Raw genomic sequence first — 17,799 nt, 5'->3', positions numbered from 1 at the left:
AGGCAGGCAGAAAAAGTGAAGTTGCCGCAGGATGGAGAAGCCAGAAAATGGGAAATATACAGGGAGAAAAAATATATGGTTGAAGTACTGGTGCAAACAAAGATAAAAGGTGAAAATGAACTTAGGTTGTCATAAATACGTGAGAGAAAGGAGACCGCACCTAGGATATTTCGAAACGTACCACATAAAATTATTAGGCAGGAAGTCTGGAACAATAAAACAACGCATAGGCGCCGACTATGGGGGAGCTCCAGGGCCCTAGCCCCCTCCGGAGTTTTCCGGGGAGGGGGTCTGAGCCCCCCCGGGCGATGCCGAAGACTCCCCCCCCCCCCCTCCACACACACACACGCACACACTATGGTGCGCCATTGCGAGAGCTTTATCAACCTCATCATTTGAGGTTTCTTTTGACTTTCCTCGACCTTTTCACTTGAAATTTTACTGCATTGTTGGCGCGAACGAGCACGGCTTTTAATTCATACTTTCGCTTTATTTCTGCAAATCCTGACAATAGGAGGACACGTGCATTAGAAGTACTAGCGGCGCCTGCCTCATCCGTATTTTCTCACTTCAACATTGTTTTAAATTTCCACTGCAAACACCATGCACATATAAAAGGAAGGAGAAAGGAAAGAGAAAAGCAGAAGGGGCAGGGAGGTTAACCAGCATATCGTCCCGTTGGCTACCCTACACCGGGGGAATGGGAAAGGGGAAAACAAAGATGACATGGAGAGACAGGAGGGAAGGAAAGAAGGAAATTAGCGGTGAGTTCGCTGACATGTGTGGTAATTTCACTAATAGTCACAGTCGTTCACCCAAGCCCGTCGTCCTCAAGAAGCACGAAAGTGCCTTCACCGCTTTATAGGCCGACGAGCGATGGAGGCGGTGTTCCAGCAGCACCTGCACGGAAAGCAGCCTATTGTCCAGTTTTTGAAGAGCGTTAGCAAGTTCTTGTCTTTCTGGGGCATATCGGGGACAGTGGCACAACATGTGGTCGATATTTCCTTCGGTGCCGCAGACCTCGCATGCTGCACTGTCGGTCACTCCAATTAATGTAGAGTATGCCTTTGTGAAGGCAACTCCTAACCAAAGGCGACAGAGAAGCATAGCTTCACGTGGAGGAAGTCCGAATGGAGGTCGGAGTTGTAGTGAAGGGTTTAATCGATGCAGTCGTGTAAGCTTTAAGTTTGGCGAGTTCCACTCGGTCAGTGAGAGACTACTGCCAGCTGTCGAAGCTGGCTTGCGGCGTCTGTCCAAAGCGCAGTTGGAACGTTGTGCTCTTCTTGATGCGATATGCGAGCGGCGTTATCGGCGGAATCATTGCCACTGATGCCACAATGGCCAGGGACCCTTTGAAAGGCAACCTCGTGGCCTTTTTGTTAGACGTGATGATGAAGTTCCACGCTTTCATATGTCAGCTGTTCATGACATCCGCGTCGGAGAACTGACTGCGTGCGCTGTAATGCCGGTTTTGAGTCAGAGAACACACTCCATTTTCTAGGTCTTTCACAATCAATTAATTCCAGTGCACGACGCAGAGCCGTTAGTCCTGCCGCCGTTGAGGTCGTGACATGAACCGCAGTGTTATTCCTCGCGTTGGTATCACCACCGCACCACCGGAACTGGACGATGTAGTCGATCCATCGGTACACATGTTCACGTGGTTGCTGTACTTTTCATGCAAGAGGAGTAAGATCAGCTGTTTTAAACCAGGGACCAGTAGATCTGACTTCTTCTGTAGCCCTGGAATCATTATATGTATTTGTGGACGGCTCAAACACCACGAACGAAACACTAGCTTGGCCTCAGGTACGTGCCCTGAAGTAAACGACGCACGATGTGCACTGACAGTAGCGCTAAATGTCGAGCAGGGCCTTTCCGCAGTGAGGCTCGCCAGGCGGTGGGAAGAGGTCCTAGCATAATGTCTGAGATGCATACGCATTGTCTCAACAGCAATGTGCGTCGTGACGCAGAAATGACTTGCCTGTTTGGGAGTCGCAGATTGGATAGATGGTCCACAGGCATGAAGAGCATATTGTATGGCCAGCGTTGTGGTGTTGTCTTCACGGTGGAGACACTTGCAGACGATGACCTCCGTAGCAGTCTTATTTTTGTAGCAAGGTTTGAGTACGGGCTAGTTGGTATTCCATGGTATAAATCGTCACTTACAGCGCATACATAGACGGAGGACAAAAAAGGCGACGTAGACAAGCGCTGACTTCCAACTGATTTTTATTTTCAGAAACAAGCATATATACCCTGAAACACCAAGACAAAAGCGCCCTCTACAAGCAGCAACCCGACATGAGAACGCGTTCAGAATTTATTACCTAAGATGAACGAGAGCGCATGTGCGATCTCAGAAAAACCAGTTCTTTCTCTGTTAGTGCGATTGATGGCTTACTAACCGAGTCGCCATCGGCAATCGCTGCTGCTTCAATGATAATTCTGGTGCTTTCATTGGAATGCCTAGCTAAGATAGTCGTCTCCTCAAAAATTGGGACGCAGCCGCATTGTGCGCAGTGAACACCTAGGAAGCCTTCCCGCCCTTTGCGGACTTTATTGCTGTGTTCTTGCAACCTAACGTTGAGACATCTCCCAGTCTGTCCTATATAAGACCTACCACATTTCAGGGGAATCTTATACACTACACCTTTCGAACAACCTGTTGTAGTTCGGCTCTTGACAAGCGTGAAATAGTCGTCCGACGACTCGATGCTGTCTGAGTACAACTCGGTTGCCTCGCCGTCCGTGTCACTTGACACATTTCCACGTTTCCTGGACGTGACCCGACGTGATGGTCGGGCACCAGGAAGGTCCTCGAGGACTTCTTCTTCGATTGCGGAACAAGGGAGCGGCAGCTCCCAGATTTTGGGGAGGAACAAAGCGAGACAAGGGTACAAGCGTTCTATGAAAGAAACAATCATCGTCCTTTTCCACATATACAATATATTTAATTATACACACAGGACAAAGTTTATTATATTTTTGAAAGATATGGAAGCAGCCAGTTAAAAGTTATCTCTAAAGGTATTGATAACTAATGCCTAGAGAAGGAATATTTTGTATGTTCGCCACGCTTCAAATTGCGTTCTGTGCTTTTTTGACCATGAAAAAAAAAAAGAAACCTATAGACTTCAGTGACCCTTTCGGCAGAGTCCTTTATCAATGGCGCGTGAAATGCACGTGAATGTTGTCTGTCTCAGTATTGCTTCTTTTTCCAGTAAGGAATGCTAACGACTCTTAAGAAAAGAGAAACATTTCTAATAAATTACAACATTTATTAGGAATGGAAGCATCATCACTTGCATGCAAAGACCATAAATACATACAGGGTCTCCTATCATGCACCAAGATTTAAAAAAAAGAGCAATACGTTACTCGAATAAAACCTAGTGCATATTGTTCACAATGCAGTGGAGCAAGCGCGAGTAATTTTTTCGCTACTGAGATTTAATTAGGTAATTGTAATTCATTATCTAACTCGAGGCGTACTATCCTATAATTATCAAAATGTCAATGAGGCATTTGAAAGCACAGCAAGGGGACATCTAACTGCGATATTCTCAGCGGAGTACTAACTGCGTCCTAATTTTTTTTCGACTGGTAACCCCTGCGAAATATGGAGAATGCCACGTGACTCCTGCTCCCACCCGGATCTTAAAGCAGCACCCTCGAACGGGCTCCCTCTGAGTCATCCAGAACGAAATAAAGGAAAACATCGTGATCGAGCTGGTGCCTTATCTGCCGCGGCCCGGCAGAAGTAACACGTCGCCTTTGGTGTCAGTTGATAACAACCTTTGATAGCTGTTGTCTTAGCGTAAAGTGCATGGTCGTTTTTTCTCCACAGGACCCATCCCCACAAAAGCGAGAGGAAGGCCGCAAATATATATCAGTCATGGAAGTGTGGCGGTAGATCAAACGCGTTGACTATCATGAAAAATGATGAAAACTTGAAACAAACCGGCAGCTTCAAGAAACAATGGCGTAGGACTCCATCTTTTAGTCGTAGCCTACGAATTTATGACCTCAAACCCTCATGTGAGTGAGCGGGACGTGGCCGCCCAGGTACCAATTTCGAAGTCATTAGTTTGGAGGATTCTAAATGAAGGCCTTTCACTCGTACCACCTTAACCAGCCCCAATGCTTGGGAGATATGGACCTGTAGAATCATCTAGATTTCTCGAACTGGGTCCTCACAAAAGCCGATGAGTCACCGGTCTTTTTGAGCAACATCATGTGCACAGATGATGTCATTTTTTGCAGAAAGGGTATAGGTAAATTTGCATAATGAACACTTTCGGAGGTACTCCAATCCACACTGTGTAAAGCGCAATCGACACCAGTACCAGTGGTCACTCAATGTGTGGTAAGGAACTTACGCCGGTGCTACAATATAGGTCCCATCCTCTTCGATCACACGCTGACTGGACGCCGTTACCCGAATGAAATCCTTGAAGGAGTGGTGCACGAGTTTCTCAGCGAAGTCCCGCTGTCACGTCTTTCACTTCTGTGATATCAGCAAGATGGGCACCCGCACACAGAAGCAGCCGAGCACAAAACTCGCTTGATGCGGCTTTTCATGCGCAATTAGAGTCGAAGGCACGGGCCTGTAAATTGGCCGGCTAGGTCACCTGACCTCTCTCCACTCGATTTATTTCTTTTGGGTTATGTGAGAGATTGTGCTTACATGATCGATACGGACGTCAGATTAGTTCAAGACAAGGCCGGATAACGTATGTCTGCCGTAGAATTCCGGCGTCGGTCATCAAGAAAGCCACTGAAGCTGTGATAAAACGGACACAGTATTGGCGTAGCTGTAAAAGGAGAGCTATTCGAACACGTCCTTTGGGCAGCAGCTGGTGTTCAATGTAGCTTACGAATCCATAGATAAGGGTACACTGAAATCTTACGTTTTTGTTTGTTTGTGCAGACATCCTGATTGCCAGTTCGTTTAGAAGTGGTATTTGCTTTCTTGAACGAATCGGTTTTGCCTTTTCTCTACACGTTGGCCGCTTCCCGGTATTTCGCTTTTATTTTTTGACACGAACCTGTTTTTACAGCACGTATACAGTTTCATGAAAAATAAAGCGGTCACTTTAATTTGGCTTTCGTACGAAGCAAGTTTCTGGCGCAAACTATAGCTTCGCGCGCACTCTTTCGTTGCGGTGCGAGCAAAGCCGGGATCTTGAAACATTCTGTGCCTATTCCATTGCTTTTCGCATTTCGTGCGTACTCAGAGTGGCGCCTCAGCCTCGTTATCAAGGGTCTTTTTTTATCAATGCGATTAGTCGGCCTTGAGAGACGGATAATAAGTGTGACGTAGAAATGAGAGGAAGGAATAGCTGCGAAGCCGCGAAACCTCCTGTTGGTGTTCCTTTCGTACCATTATCAAGTTGATGCACTGTCTCTTCGGTTTGGCGGCAGGCAATGCATATTAGCTTGTTTAAGGGCGCTGATTTGTGACGCGCGTGGAAGCGCTCTCACGTGGTATTTCCATACTTCGTGAGGTTTCTTTGCCAATCGGAAAAATTGTACGCAATTAGTACGTCGCTGAAAACACCGCTGTTATATGTCATTTCGGGTGCCTACAAATTTCTCATTGACACTTTGAAGATTAGGACAGTACTTCTCGAGCTAGATAATTACTTCCATTTGCCGAATTAAATCTCAGTGACGAAAAAATTACTGGTGGCTACCCCACTGTACTGGAAGCAATATGAGCTAGGTTTTCTTCGGGTAACGCAACTGCTCTTATTGGTGCGTGATAGTTGGGGAACACTGTATAGTTCACTCAATAACAGAGATGAGTCCAAGCCGGATTCACTGGAAATCAGATTCAACAGCAGTAATGCGCAGCAGCTCTTATACTCGGACTCACAGAAAAAGAAATACATACATACATACATACATACATACATACATACATACATACATACATACATACATACATACATACATACATACATACATACATACATACATACATACACGCATGCATGCATGCATGCATGCATACATACATACATACATACATACATACATACATACATACATACATACATACATACATACATACATACATACATACATACATACATACATACATACATACATACATACATACATACATACATACATACATACATACATACATACATACATACATACATACATACATACATACATGTACATATGGGGTTCGGAAAGCTGGTCAGGCTCTGGAAGGGAACGCGGAATTAAATTACATTAGAAAAATAACAGTCGAATCTTTCGAAGACAATGACGAGGTTGTACTTGAGGAAAAAAGGGGCACGAAAGAGAACCAGATGGAAAAGCAGCTGGTGCTGACAATTTCAACTGGAAGAAAGCCGAAGAGAAAATTTTGAAGCACATAGGCACAGGGCTAGACGAGGTTCCCGTTAAGCTGATTAATGAGCTAGGACCAATAAGTAAGGAAGCTCTTTTGAAAGCAATAGAAAAAAGTCTAAAAGATAGACGAATACCAGACAGTTGACGACAAAGTAGAATGAATCCAATTTATAAAGGTAAAGGGAGGAAGATAGAATTCACTTGTACACACCGTTGACCATTACATCGGTAATATACAGGTTAGCAATGCAGGCAGTGACAATACAGGACCACGAAATACCTCGCGTAAAAGAATATAAATTCCTTGTGCGATGAGGTTTATTGTTCACAACGTTGTGAAACGCTGGGTATAGAAAGACACTGCAAAGGCTGTCCGTAGCACGGGGCCCACTCGCGATCACGGCATGGTCCTTCGTCTTCCTCTTCAGTCGGCACATACACAGGGGCGCGTCTGCTTCATTACAATGCCCTGGAAGCGCAGTGTAGCCATCCTGGCGACTCAGGGCGCGGAGAAGATGAGCAGGTCGTAATACGGTTTCAGGCGATTGACATGTACTGTCTCTCGCCCACGACGACGCAGGTCTGGTGTCACTGAGCGGCTCGACGATGTAGTTGACCGGTGAAGGGGCATCGATGATACGGTACAGACCGTGGTAACGCGCCAGGAGTTTGGAAGAAAGGCCAGGAATGTAGGCTGGTATCCAAAGCCACACAAGCGAACCAGGAGCAAAGTTGTCCGCTGGTTGATGAGTACGGTCATGTCGTGTCTTTTGACGTTCTTGAGTCACGCTAGTCAGGGCACGTGCCAGCTGACGGCAATCTTCAGCGTATTTGGCGACTTCGGAAAACGGAATATACTCTGTAGCGTCAGGTTAATACGGCAGTATGGTGTCCAAAGGGCATAAAGGCTCACGGCCGTACACAAGGAAAAAGGGGGAAAGGCCAGTAGTCGCTTGCGTCGCGGCGTTGTATGCGAACGTAGCTAAGGGGAGTACGGTGTCCCAGTTGGAGTGGTCGGATAAAATATACATCCACAACATGTCGCCAAGTGTGCGATTGAACCGCGCGGTCAGACCATTGGTTTGAAAGTGGTACGCGGTCGATTTTCGGCGAATTATCCTGCACTCAGCGAGGAGGGCTTGGATTCCCTCCGACGGTATACACGGCCCCTATCACTCAGTAGTTCTCGGGGAGCACCGTGGCGAAGAACAAAATTGCGAAGGATGAAAAAAACCGACGTCGCGGGTGGTCGCTGCTGGCACAGCTGCAGTCTCAGCGTAGCGAGTAAGGTGATCTACGGCGACAATAATCCACCGATTTCCACACCCACTGCATGGAAGCAAGTCGTAGAGGTCGATGCCGACGCGGTCGAACGGACGAGACGGGCATGGTAGCGGCTGAAGCGGTCCTGTGAAACGCTGTGTAGGTGTTTTGCCTTGTTGGCATGTAGTACGAGACTGAATGTACTTTTGCACAAAGTTGCACATGCCTCGCCAATAATAGTGCTGACGCAACCTTGTGTAAATTTTGAGGACGCCGGCATGATCGCTTAGGGGATCAGCGTGAAAAGACGCGCAGATGTCAGAGCTCATATGACGAGGTATATAACAAGGAGCCATTTTCGACTGTCGGGCAATATAGTTGCGGTGATATAGAACGTTGTCCCGCACGGAAAAGTCGGTTGCTTGGCGACGTAGTGCTCGTGTCGAAGGGACATCAGACGGAGCGGCAACGTAGTCAAGTAACATTACAAGTGTGGGGTCCTTGCGCTACTCTGTGAGCATGTCAGCGATGGTCAGCGGTGAATGGGTGGACGAGGAAGCTGACAAAGACGTCAAATCAGGCGTCAGTGGGTAGCGGGAGAGCGCATCAGCGTCGGAGTGCTTGCGACCGGAGCGGTACATGACGCGGATATCGTACTCTTGCAAGCCAAGCGCCCAACGTCCCAAGCGTCCCGACGGGTCTTTCAAGGAAGAAAACCAATAAAGGGCATGGTGGTCAGTAACTACGGCGAAAGAACGGCCGTAAAGGTATGGGCGAAACTTGCTTAGTGCCCAGATGATCGTTAGGCACTCCTTTTCTGTGACTGAGTAATTTAATCCTGCTTTCTTTAGAGTACGGCTTGCTTAAGCGACGGCGTATTCATCATAGCCAGCTTTCCGTTGCGCTAAGACCGCACCGAGGCCATCTCCGCAGGCATTAGTATGAACTGCGGAGCAGCAGGGCCGTAGTGGCGAAGAATCAGTGGTGAGGTCAACAAGTGGCGCAACTGCTGAAATGCTGCATCACATTCAGGGGACCACAATGCTATGCCGTTGCTGGCGGAAAGTAAACTTTTCAAGGGCGCCATGATGGATGCGAAATTGCGTATGAAGCGACGAAAATAGGAACATAAGCCAATAAAACTTCTGGGGGATAGAGATGGGCATTGGGAAGTCTGTAACGGCACGGCGCTTGTCTGGGTCCAGGAGGACACCGTCTTTTGAGATAAAGTGACCCAAGATGGTTAGCTTAATTGCTTGCAGCAAAACGGCACTTTTTGAGGTTAAGCTGTAGGCCGGCAGATGCAAGACAGGTCAAAATGTCATACAAGCGAGCGAGATGTGTCGACAAAGCGGTTGAGAAGACGACTGTGTCGTCGAAGTAACATAAACAGGTTTTCCATTTGTGGCCGCGAAGGATGGTATCGATCGCGCTCAAAAGTAGCTGGCGCGTTGCACAACCCGAAGGGCATGACGTTAAGCTCGTAGAGGCCATCGGGTGTAATGAATGTGGTTCTCGGATGGTAAGGTTCAGCCATTGGAACTTGCCAGTACCCGGAGCGCAGATCCAAGGAAGCGAAATATTCTGCGCCTTGTAAGCAGTAGAGAGCGTCATCGATCCGAGGCAGTGGATAAGCGTCTTTTCTCGTTATCTTGTTTAGGCGTCTGTAGACGACACAAAAACGAATAGAGCCATCTTTTTTTATTACCAATACGACAGGTGAAAAACCAAGGACTTTGATATGTACGAATGACTCTACGTTTGAGCATGTCGTATACTTGCTTCGTGATGATTCGGCGTTTTTCGGCGGAGACACAATACGGATGCTGTCGCAAGGGGGAGTGGGAACCGGTGTTGATGGTGTGAGAAGCACCAGTGGCACGGCCCAATGACGTCTGATGGCAGTCGAAAGAAGGGAGAAACTTGTGAAGGAGGGCGAGAAGTTGGCGGCGATGAGATGGGGAAAGAGCAGGGTTGATGGCGTTCAAAACCCACTGAAGAATGAGTCTGAGACCGAAGCGATGGCGTCAACGTAACAACGGAGGGAGTCGTTAGGAACATCGAAATCGTCAACGTAGTCGACCGCCCGAAAGTATCCTAGGGTTTCTCCACGCAGTAGGCTGATCGGGTACTGGTAGTAGTTAGTGACCAGCATCACAGTTCACCCAGATGTTATAGTGAGCCCGGCAAACGGAAGAACAATGCCCTTGCGCTGAGCAAACACATGGGACGGCGTGAAGACCACAGTGGCGTCAGATGCGGCATCAGACGACAGGACAACAGCCATCGACGACTCAGGGGGTATGGTTGTGTCGGCATCAACAGTGAGTTTGCCGGCAAAGAGAGAAGAGCCGGTCAGCAGTGATCCACATAGTGGTAAAAGCGACACTTCTGCATGCGAACAGCCAATGACAGCATGATGACGTGACAGGAAATCCCAACTAAGGATGAGGTCGTGAGAGCCCGATGGTAGCACGAAACACTCGATTATGTACAGAACGTCGTTGATGACGACACGGGCCGTGCATACAGCTTAAGGGCGAATTCGCTGCGCGCTGGCAGTGGCGAGTACCAGGCCAGAGGGAGCTGTAGTCACTTTTCGTAGTTTGCGACAAAGGTTCTCGTGAATGACGGAAACGGCTGCTCCGGTATCGACTAGCGCCACCGCGGGTACTCCCTCTACAAAAACGGTAATAGCATTTTGCGGCGAAGTCTGAGGTCTTGAGGACGTCGATGTATTTGCAGTTCTTGCCTCAGGAACTACTCCAGTCAGTGTCCCTCTTCAGTGGGAGCTCGACGACGCAGGGGCGAAATCGAATGCCGACGAGGGGATGGGGAACGCCGAGTTTCTGACCGGCGATAAGTATCAAGACGTCGCGGTGAAAATGGAGGCGTGGGGCGTATTGTGGTGCGTAGCTGGGCGTTTCAAAGGTTGTATGCGTAGTTGGGGCGCGGCGACGACAGAAGCTCGCCACATGGCGAGCAATGCCGCAAGCGAAGCAGATAGCCGGTTGTCTTGAGTGCGCCACGTCTCAGTGGGACGAAAAAACTGCGGTGACGGTCGGGCAACTGGAAATGAAGCCGGATGCGTGGGCGATGAAAAGGAAGCCGTCGGCGCAGGTGGGTGTGCAACCACGACTGCGTAACTGAGCGTCAGCGACGTAGGGTGAGTGGTAAAGTCGGTGTAGGACAGCGGCACACTCATAGGAATTGGGTGGAACTGCAGGAAGCGCTTCAGATATCTGAGTCCGGATGGCTTGCTGCAGCGTTGGAGGCAAAGCTGCCGTACAGTGTCGATCACACTTGTCTAGAGTGGCCCGAAGGCTGCTCCGCACTGCGCCTGCGACGCCTAGCGACAAGCACCGGGTTCGAGATGTGTTGGCCGATAGCGCCACGCGCGTGGACGCTGCGGCATTCGCGGGCGGCCAAGATACAGGCCTGCGTGATTTGCTGGTCGCGAGCACCGGCTTTTTATCACTGGACGAGCACTGCCAGCTGAGCTGCGAGCGTGACACGGCTAGAATGCTGCGGCCTGTATCTTGGCTGCCCGCAAATGCCACAGCGTCCACGCGCGTGGCGCTATCGGCCAACACATCTCGACCCCAGGGCTTGTCGCTAGACGTCGCAGGTGCAGTGCGGAGCAGCCTTCGGGCCACTCTAGACAAGTGTGATCGACACTGTACGTGCGCCGTTGTGAGGCAGCAGCGAGAGCTGCCTGGCCACCTCTTCACGAATAAAATCTTTGATATGCTGCGAGAGGGTCGAGTTGGTAGAAACCACGATGCTCGAGCCGGAATCGGCGTGCTGAATGTTCTGGCGCGCGAAGGAACGTTGGCAGCGCAGCTTGTCAAAGTTCTGGCAGAGGTTAATGAGGGCGGATACTCTAGTTGGGATTTTGGCCAGCAACATCTGGAATGCGCTGTCCTCGATGCCCTTGGGGATGTACTTGATCTTGTCATCCTCTGACATGCTGGTATTTACCCGCTTGCATAAATAGAGAACATCATCGATGTAGCTGGGGAATATCTCTTCAGGCTGCTGTGCGCGCTGGCGTAGACGCTGTTCAGCGCGTAGCTTACGCATAGCTGGGCGATCAAACACTTCGGCAAAAAGAGTCTAAAACGCTGACCAGCTTGTAAAGTCGAATTCGTGGCGGAAGAACCAAAGTTTGGCTACGTCAGCGAGGTAGAACGGCACGTGGGTCATCTTAGACTGGTCGTCCCATTTGCTATGAGCACTTACACGTTCGTACGATGACAGCCAGTGTTCCACGTCGTGTTCGGTGGTCCCACTGAAAATGGGTAGGCCGCGTTGACGAGGGACGCCGGCGCAGTCGACAGTGGCAGCCGGTGGCGCAGGCAACGAGGTCGCGGGATCAGGCATAGTGCAGGGCGATCTTGTTGGCACAGTTTGAGTGCGGAGCTCCAGGACGAGGTGAAGGATCTCAGCAACCTCCACCAAATGCGAGGAGGTTTATTGTCGTTAACAACGTTGTGGAGCGCTAAGTATAGAAAGGCGCTGCAATTGCTGTCCGTAGCACGGGGCTCACTCGTGATCATGGCACGGTCCTTCGTCTTCTTCTTCAGTCAGCCCATACACAGGGGCGCGTCTGCTTCATTACACTTGGTTTATGGGTAAACGAAGTCAATAGATATATCTAAACACAGGAAAAAAACAATAAAAAGGGGGAGAGATATGCGGCCATAATGAAACACAGAGCGCTATGGGGATACAATAGGTACGCGGTGCACCGCGGTATGTGGAAAGGTGTAATGGTTCCAGGACTTACATTTGGAAATGTGGTTGTTCGCTTGAAATCAGGGGTACAATCAGGACTTGATGGCAACCAAAGCTCAGTGGCACGCCTCGCGTTGGGCACTCACGGGAAGACTACAAATGAAGCTGTTCAGGGTGCTATGGGCTGGACAAGTTTTGAAGGGAGGGAAGCTCACAATGAAATTGATCATGAAGAACGACTGAGGAATATGGAAGAAAGTAAATGGGCTGAGAGAGTGTTGAGATATTTGTGCAGGAAGAACATTGATTAACAGTGGAGGAAAAGAACTGGGAAGCTTATCAGCAAGTATGCGGCCTGTAGGGTGAGCAACACAGCAACAAAGAACGTCAAGCGGAAAGTCAGAGAGGCTGAAATAATCTCATGGGTGGCGGCAATGGAAAAGAAACCTGCCATGAGTAACTACTTAAAAGGAAGAAAGCGAAGTCAGGAAAGCAACAATTTATGATAACTTATAGGGAAGCTCATTACTTTTCGAAGCGAGATTGGGATGCCTTAGAACACGCACCTATTAAGCGAGATATAAGAAGGAAGAAGAATGTGCTTGCTGCGGTAGAGCTTGGGAAACGATGGAGCATATTTTATTAGAATGTGAAGATATCTGCCCAGCGGTCGATTTAGGCACCACTGGCCTCCTTGAAGTCCGTGGGTTCAGCGAGAGCAGAGGGAAGGTAAACAAGTCCTCAATAGAGATCAGTAAGATGCGATTGGAAGATTGGTGGAAGAAAAGTACGGAAACGACAAACAGCGGAGACGTACAAGAAGGAAGTTCACAATGGGGGTTCAGAAACTTTGGTTATGGGAATTAATCGTGGTCATCTTTTTTTTCTTTTTTAACATAGGTAGGACATTAAGCAATAAAATAACAAGATTTTGGTGGCTCAACCCACCGCCCCGTTCCAAAGGGGACGCTCATAACACCTATCAATCCATCCATCCAGTGTTTACGAAAATGCCGATTACGGTCGCGGCACACGCTGTGCGACAGATGCAACGGGCAGAGCGCCCACGCATCAAGGACAGATACATTGTGTGCACACGTACGTCACGCGAACATGCACGTGTGCGGTAATGCAGCATACATCCTTATTCTTCTAGGCCCTTCTAGGCGCGTTTGTACTAGTTTCGTTTTTTAAAAACACCAAAAATGCATGTCTGTTGGGAATAAAGATAAAATGAAGATAGTGATACATTGGCCGCAAGATTAAGAGACCACTCTATCTTGCCATCCCCGTCGAACCAGTATATGGCTCTTTGTTTAGAAAGTTAGTTTTGGTTTTTGGAGTTCGATTGAAGGCTTGGTGGTTGCTTAGTGGCTCTTGTGCTGGGCTGCTAAGCACGAGGTCGCGGAATCAAATCCCGGTCATGGCGGCTGCATTTCGATGAGGCGAAATTCAAAAACGCTTGTGTGCTTAGATTTATGTGCACGGTAAAGAACCCCAGGTGGTAAAAATTAATCCGGGGCCTCCCACTACGGCGTACCTCATAATCAAATCGTGATTTAGGTACGTAAAACCCCATAATTATGAAATTAAAGGCGCACTAACACGCGTGTCCCGCAAACTAGGGACCTTAAAACTATTCCAATCTGTTTTTATTCCGATCTCCTGGCGTCAAATTTACGTAACCACCGACGCAAGCATCGCGCGGTAACCCGCCACCGTTGTATGAAAAGCCCAATCAAACGCGCTTCTCGTTTATATAGAATGTTACTTTCTTTTGCTTTCAAAGAGAATATCATCGCCCACATTGATCAGTTCTGATCTAATTGGCTGAGAAGAAGCGAGGAGCACGCTCATGTGGAGAGGGTTTTTATGGGGCCGAGCCAGCATAGTGAAAGTAAACCGAATGAGGAGGGTGGTGCCGGCCTCTGCGATTGGTCTGCTTTCCCTCACTCAGCTTGCGGTGGCCGGTCAAAAATCGCGGCGGCGTGCAACGGAAGGTTAAAAATGCTGCTAAAACGGACCCTCAGAAAAGCAGAGTTGGCAGAGCAACGTCGTATACGTGCCGATAGGTCTCTATGACGTTATACTGCCGCGCACAATCTTTTATTATACGCAAATAAATCCATGCTATCCGCAGCTCCGAGTAGCCAGTGCCACATCGATAGGCGGGCAGCCATCTTCTATTCGTTTCAGAACGGGGCAGCCTCCGGCTATTTAGAAAAAAAAAAGTTTTGTTCAGCATATTAATGCGTCTTTAACGCGTTCACATCACTTACACGCGGTGAGTTTTCGCGGTTTTGTGACGTCGCGTGACTGACAGGCAAAGTGGGCGCAGCCCGAGAAAGTTTGACCAATAGTAATGGGTCAAACGAAAAATTATTACTTTTCTTTCGTTCCGTCTAATCATGCATAATCAATGTGCACAAATCATACCAGATGAGGCGTTTTCGCTGTTTTGGGATGTTGCGTGACAGACAAGCGCAGTGTTGTGGCCCGAAAATTTTTGCACCAATCGTGGAAGGCTGATTGCAGAATTGGAAAAGGAATGTTTGGGATAGCTGTACGTTATAGCACCCTAGAACTCTTCGCCGCTTCGATTGTTGCACGAGTTGCTCGCGTCGGATTTGTTCCTATATATCACGCTGCATTGCGCGAATGTGAGATCGCACCCACAGTTCCTGCGGTGAAAGGCCAGATGGCCGTGCCTCCAGTTCGCACGAGATTTGCGTGCTCACGTAGCCTATCATTTGCGCAACGAAATACATAGGCATAGGCATAGACATACATAGGCCAGACGTCCCGTCTGGCCTATGTATTTCTTGCCGCAGGACAACGGTAACTCGTACAAAATGTTAGTTTCAAATTTAACAAAGCTTTCTTTCCCCTTTTTTACTGGCAGCGGGATTTCTTGGAACCGCAATAATTGGCCTTGCACAGACTAGAAAGCTCGTTTGGCGTCGAAAATACGGCTCCTACATTTGCGTTAGTTACGATCTTCTTCAGCCTGTGTGAGACGTCATGTATGTACGGTATTACTGCGCACTTGCTTCACTCGCTCCAATGCGCAACGTCCCATCTGTCCTATGTAATTCCGGCCTTGTATTTCTTGTGTTTTTATGGCGTAGCTTCTTGCGTAACCTCTCGGGCGCATTTTACTGCTTTAAGCAAAGCTTCGGTCAATGTTGTGATAATATCCGGCGGAAATCCGGTTTTTTTCATGCGATTTGCTTGTGCCAAGAAACTGTTGCAACAGTTGTGAAAACATGAACGGCGAAGCGCATTCATTACGGTAAATTTTGTGATGCCCTTTTTTACCAACTTGGAGTCGCCCGACGTAAATGGCAGCAGTGGCTTGTTGGCGCTTGGTTCATACAACAAGCATTCAACTGGCATGTCAAGGAACCGCAGGGGCAGTACCTTGGGTAAAAGATAATGGTAGTCATGTATCGTATCGCGCAGTTTCTGCTTTGCTTGTTTCTTGAGTGTCTTAAAGCGTCCGTCGTGATTCCTGTGCTAGGTCGCTTGCACCGTGGCAGAGGACTTACTGGAGTATACGCCGCCTATAGGTGCCAAAGTTACCATCTCTCAGTAGCCAATCTGCGAGGACCTCGACGACGTGACTCATGTATACTGAACTGATGGCACAGGACTTTCACTTCGCATTCTAGCGCTTTTCTTCGAGGTGTTCCGGCCAGCGCCCTCAACGCACCAAGAAAGACCGTGTATACTATTACTTTCCCATTGGCAAATTGGGGGATGTTTGTTCGCCACTCTATACTGCGTAGCGGATGGCTTGACGTTTAATCTCCTTCGTGCTTGGCGTGCTGTCAACGCAATTGTCATCTCCGACGTAAGGTTCCACTTAGTGTCAACCGCATGCAGTCACAGCAGCAGTGAGCGCTGTCGGTTCCCAACCGGCACCTGTATACACGGTTACGTCATTCTCGTTCAGTCTAGACTATCTCTTGATGCATTGGGCTCTCTTCCGGCGTTGAGGATTGCATTTTATTGCGATAGCAATTATATAGGCACTCAAGGCTCATTTCTGCCGTCGCCGTCGCCTTGAGGTTTCGTATAAAGTCCAAGGGCAATAAAACCGTCACCGCGCGCCGTAAGCTGTACGTGCCAGTGAAATACTGCGAAGGTGAGCCGGCGAACGCGGCTCAATGTCGTGTGGGCGAACGAGGAAGTGTTTTTTTCCGAGCCTGAAAGAAGCCCACGGATACACGCTAACTGCGTCGAGCTGCCAGTCGCGCGGCAATTTTGCGTGTATTTGCAGGCTTCGTTCACGCTCGGAAAAAACTCTTATGTTTCACGTATTGAGCAACGGAAATCTGTATCGGGAGTTTTTCATGTCGCCTTACAATTTTCTCATTGACACTTTTCATCTAACTATAAAATTTGAGAAGTTGATCAGTTATTAAAGGCTAGTTATCTAAATAGGCGGAATGAAAAAAAAAACAATTTGAGTATCTGTGTCGGCAAAAAACATTACGTTGGTTCTGTCCAGCTACGTGACTTCGCATATCTTTAAACTCCGGCTAATGTTAGCTGGGACACCCTGTATAAAGCTTTATATCTCTGCGCTTTAGCTTTTCTTCCCACTAGGGATTATTTTAGTGTTCTTGTGGATCTTTGCATTCCTGTCATCCCGACCTTTTCTTCCAGCTCACGTGTGGCTTTCTGAACGGCTTCCGTGGCTTGTCCCAGCTTTTTCTTTTCTTTTTCGCTTGGGTTGCCACGCGACATAACATCAGTTGTTTTCTGATTCTTCTGCTCAGTCATTCAGGCGCAGTCTCTTGGGATGTGCCTTGGAATAGCATGCACGCAGCGCTGCAACGGCTCACACTATTGTCATTGCTCAAGACTATTCAATCACGACGCACATCACCGTCGAGACTATATGCGTGCCCACGCCAGACAATTTGAACCGTATATATATATCCCTGTTACGAATTACTATTGCGTTAAGAAAAAGAGCCTCCAATGCGTCTGTCCGTTCATTTGCGATCACCAGCCATGTAAGTGAATGTCAATCACACGAAGGGCCCTTTCACATATATTCCAATATGGGTATTGGATGTGCACTTCTTTTTTTTAATTTATTTTTTGCTCTGGAGTCTCCGGTATAGTGAACTGAGTGGGGTACGGGGAGCATGTTTCTTGTTGTGCTCCGGCAGGTAAATGAGCGCCGAATGAGCGCACAGGCGGCTGCCGGACGTAGCTTCTATGTCACCGACAGTTCATGGAAATTCCATTGCTGCCGAGCTGCGCCGACGCTTGCATGACGTCATCACAACGTAAGCGAAGGAGTCCCGAAGCTGTCACAAACGGCTGAGAAAATTCTACTGCAGCGGTGTGGCGCCGGCGTTCACCCCGCGTGCAGCTGACATAGCGCGTAATACACCTGCGCGTTGACGTCGA

The sequence above is a fragment of the Dermacentor albipictus genome, chromosome 1 (genome assembly GCF_038994185.2).
Source record: "Dermacentor albipictus isolate Rhodes 1998 colony chromosome 1, USDA_Dalb.pri_finalv2, whole genome shotgun sequence".
In the NCBI taxonomy this organism is placed as follows: Eukaryota; Metazoa; Arthropoda; class Arachnida; order Ixodida; family Ixodidae; genus Dermacentor; species Dermacentor albipictus.
Note: the sequence above shows the minus strand (reverse complement) of the source record.